The following is a 4522-nucleotide window of genomic DNA, read 5'->3' as shown; positions in this document are numbered from 1 at the left end:
CCTCAAGGAAGGGGGATATAACTCCCCACTCCTTAGGTATAGACTGCACATGTGTCTTCTTTCCAAAGGAGATAGCATGAAAAGGGCAGGGGGATACATCAAAAACAAGCAAGTTTGATAAACTGTCACAGCCCAGAGGAGCCTAAGGAGATATGACGACTAAATGTCATGTGGGATCCTGGCCAGGTATGGTGGCTCACGCCTGTATTCCCAGCACTTTGGGAGGTCAAGGTGGGGAGTGTGAGACCAGCCTGGACAACATAGCGAGACCCCATCTCTGCAAGCAAGTAGAAAACATTAGCTGGGGGTGGTAGCACACACCTGTAGTCCCAGCAGGGTGGATGATTGGGCCTGGGGCTTCGAGGCTGCAGTGAGCTATGATCACACTGCTGCACTCAAGCCTGGGTGACAGAGCAAGACCCTGTCTCAAAAAAAAACAGTTATATGGGATCCCGAAACAGAAAAAAGACATTAGGGAAAAACTGAGGAAATCTGAATAAAGTGTAGACTTTAGTTAGTAATAATGTCTCCATATTGGTTCAGTAATTGTAACAAGTGTACCACAAGAATGTCAGATGTTAATAAAAGGGGAAACTGGGCATGGGGGGTCCACAGGAACTGTCTGTGCTGTGTTCACAATAATTCCATAAATCCGAAACTGCTCTAAAACAAAAAGGTTATGAAAAAAAAGGAAAAAAGAACTATAGGTGTCTTGGGCAACAGGGATCCTCCGGGGCAGAGGTGGAGGAAACAAGAGGCGCAGTAGGAAGCTGAGGCAGCACTCAGGCTGGAGGTGACCGAGCCGTGACCCAGACCACTGTGGGATGCGGGAAAATGGGAAATTCGGGGGAGTTTCAGAGACACTGGGGTTGCAGGATGACATGTTGATGAAGGGAAGAGAGGATTCTCGGGGATTCCCGGGGAAGATCCTTGGGCTGCCCTTACCGAGCTGGGGAGGCTGGTGGAGGAGAGGCCCGAGGCCAGATCAGCCCCATGTTCTGTCCCTAAGTGCGATGCTAACTGTGAGACCAGCAGTCTTATTTTATGAGGGCACAGGCAAAGGGGCCGGGAGCATCTCAGAATTGTCACATGGCGTGGTGGCATGTGTGGGCATGGTCCTCTCCAGTCCGGGGAGCCAGATCCCAGGGCTTCCCTCACCCAGCTGCAGACTTGCTGTGTGGTCTCCAAGAAAGTCCTTGCCCTCTCTGAGCCTCAGTTTTTCCCATTTGTAAAATAAGCATCAATAATGTCCCGCTCACAGGCTGGTGGGAGGTCATCAAATGAACCCAGCTGAGAGCCTGGCACACAGTAGGCGCTCAGTAAACGCTGGTCACGCCTTCCCTCTTCCCCACGGGTCTGAGGTGGAAGGAGCGGCACCTGTCTCTTTAAATTATGCAAATGAACTGCAGGTGGTGGAGTGGCTAAAAAGCATCCTCGTCTCCGGCTCAGCCAATCAGCGCGCTGGGCTGGCGGAGCTGACCGCCTAAATGGCCCAACGGCGGGCCTCGCGGACTCAGAGCCCGCCTCTGCCTCCCGGCGCCATCGCGGGGGTGGGCTCTGCCTAGGCCACGCCCCGGGGGCGGAGCCAGCCGGAGGCCGCGCCGCAGCCTCGGAGGGAGGGCGGGACGGGCTCGGGTGTCAGCGACGGAGCCGCAGGTGGCGGCCAGCGCGGGGTCGCCCGAGCGCAGGAGGTGAGTGCTGTCCCGAGAGCCCCGTGGGACACCCACCCGCGCGGCCTCCCGTGAGCACCGTGCCCCGCAGCCCCGGCGGCTGCGGCGGTCGCAGGGGTGGCGAGCAGGGGCGGGGGGCTGCGCGGTGGGCGCCCGGGCTTCCCCCCACCCCGGGGGCAATTGAGCGTCTGCAGGAGGAGATGGGGACCCCTCCTCAAATCCTGCATCTCCCGGCCTGGAACCGGAGCGCGAGGGGGGCGGCTGCAACGTGAGACCCCTCCCCACATCCCTTTATTCTAAGCCTGGATCCGGATTTGGGTTCTGGGGCTGCAAAGATGGGGGCGCCGCTCCCCTTGGAGCGTGGGACCCCGTGCGGCCAAGGAGACCACTCCCGATTTTCCTCTTCCTGGCTTCGGCCTGCAGACCCCCAGGGACCGAGGTGAGGGACCCACTCCCCTTTCACTCCAGTGCGAACCCCTGTCCAGGCCTGACTGCTGGAGGAACTGAGGGTCCCCTGCCCCCTGCCCCCTGCCCTAGACCGCCCCATCCTACCCCGGCCTCAAGGATGGGATGGGGGACGTTTCACTGGCATTCTCCGTAGGGACCCCAAGGTTAGGATTCTGGGAAGGAGGTCAGTATGGGGTTCCCTGCCTGGCTAGGCAAGGCCTGGAAGGGCCTGGAGCTTGGACTTGTGGGGTCCCTCTCTCAGTGGGGGGCGGGGGGACAGCAAGCATCTGCTCCTGGGGATTAAAATAAATCGAGGTAAATTAGGATCTTGCCAGAGGCTTGCTGTGAGTGGGGTGTGGAGGAGGGGTGGGGGTGGGCGGCCCCTCCATCTGCCTCAGATCCCCCGAGTCACCTGCCCCAGCCGCACTGGGGACCAAGAGGCAGCATCGAATGGACCTGCTTCACTGGTGACCTTGGGCAGGTGACAACACCTCCCTGAGCCTTGGTTTCCTCTTTTGAAAATTGAGGTTGGGAGCTTGGGACATTGTACAGATTCTGAACCCCTTCGTCCTGCCTTTTGTCACGTTGCGGTTCTACTCTTTTGCTTAAGATGTAGGTGGTTTGGGGTCGAGAGAGCATTGGATTTGGAGATCCCCCTCCCCCATATGGCTTGCTGGCCTCTGAGCCTCAGTGCACTGCACTGCAAAATGGGTTGATGGTCACAGTCTGGCATCGGGGCTGGCGACAGGGAGCGGGGCTGACCTGCCAGCCAGTAAAACATACGACCAAGCCACAGTCCTTGCAATAGGAGTTCAAGCCACTCTGGTCTCACTGGTGGTACTGCCTGGGGCGCACCCTGACCCACATACCGTCACCCACGCCAGGGGCGAGCCTGTTCTGGGAGAGGCCCTGGGCAGGAGGAGGTGGGAGGCACCAGGCCAGCCCATCCCCTGTCCCTTGGGGCTCCATCCCAGCAGTGAGGCCGGGAGTGAGCACTGGGCTGGGAGCTCAACACCGCCAGGTTGGATCTGCCTCTACCTGTGTGTGTGGTTCTTTCCCTTCTGTGCCTCGGTTTGTCCTTTTGTGAAATGGGCCGACTCCCTCTGGGAAGATCAGAGAAGCCTGGGGGAGGAAGGGAGCGCTGTGCGTGCAAACATGATCATTATAATGTTAATTACAATATCAGTGCTTGTTTAATGGGGTCACCGCCGACCGGGAGGAGGGAGGAGAGAAGAAAGTCTGCACAGGGTGTTGTCTGCTAAGACTCCAGCATCTGGGTACACAGTGGGTGTTTGCCAAATGAAATGACAAGCAGGGAAGTGACCGGTGGTGAGGGCTGAGGAATCCCTGAGCGTGAACTCAGATGCCCACTTGGTGGCCGAGTTGCTGTGGGACCTGAGATGTGTGCCTCAGTTTCCCCAGCGGGGTGCACCCTGCCTTAAGGCACCGTTGTGGGAATCTAGCCAGATTGTGAAGTGACTACAGCCCCAGAAGGAGACGCGAGAGAGCTGGACACTGAAACAGCGCGGTGTCCACACGGGACAGCCAGTTGGTGGCTGGGAAGAGAAAACTCCCAGACCGGCCCTACTGTGTGCAAGCTGGAGTCCAAGACAGAGAAAAGTGTCTGATCCTGTGGATTCTGGGGGCCCATACAGGCCAGGGGCAGCCCAGGGTCACCCAGGAAGAGGTCAGGGGCTCCGGACACCGGCTGGGCCCCACCCGATTCCCAGGGCTGGGAGCTCGAGCGCTGCCGCCTTTGCTGACTCGGTTCCTGTTCTGCTCTGTCCGCTCCCAGGCTGCTTGCGCGCCTGCCAGGTTTGAAGAATTGGTGCGGGTGCTGGGAAGGCAGCCTGGGGGCCCTGGGTCAGCTGGCAGCCTGCTGTGTGGCCTTGGGAAGTACTCGTGTGTCTCTGGGCTTTGCCCTGGCGCTGCACAGGCTGGGAGACCTGGGTGCCGGCGGGACCCAGTGAGCACTGCCTCTCGGGCTCACGGTACTTTTAGGGGCCTGCGGTGATGTTTTCAATTCTTTTAAAGTTAGCAGGGAAGAAAAAAATGAACTTTCGGGCGGAAGGAAGCATTTTCATCTGTAACATTAATATATTTGTCTCTGTGACAATGCAGTGTAAAATATGATTTAAATGTTTTTAATGGAGGAAGAAGGCAAAAGCGCCTTCCCCGTTCCGAGCCGATCACCCTCTCTGAGCCTCAGTTTCTCCCTGTGCGAAGCGCATGTCACTGGCCCGCCTGGTCTTGACTGCGGGGCCGGGTGGGCACTCGGTTGCGGGCCCTGCTGTTCCACACCATGGTCGTGACTGTTATTTTTCGGCAATAACAGCCCCGGGCCGGGGGCCCCAGGTTCGGGCACCGCAGATTGCCCAGCCATGGCCCGTGTGGTTCCAGGGAGG

Source organism: Propithecus coquereli, unplaced genomic scaffold (assembly GCF_000956105.1).
Source record: "Propithecus coquereli isolate 6110/MARCELLA unplaced genomic scaffold, Pcoq_1.0 Scaffold438, whole genome shotgun sequence".
Taxonomy (NCBI): domain Eukaryota; kingdom Metazoa; phylum Chordata; class Mammalia; order Primates; family Indriidae; genus Propithecus; species Propithecus coquereli.
The sequence above is the reverse complement of the archived record's forward strand: the minus strand, read 5'-3'. Positions refer to the sequence as shown.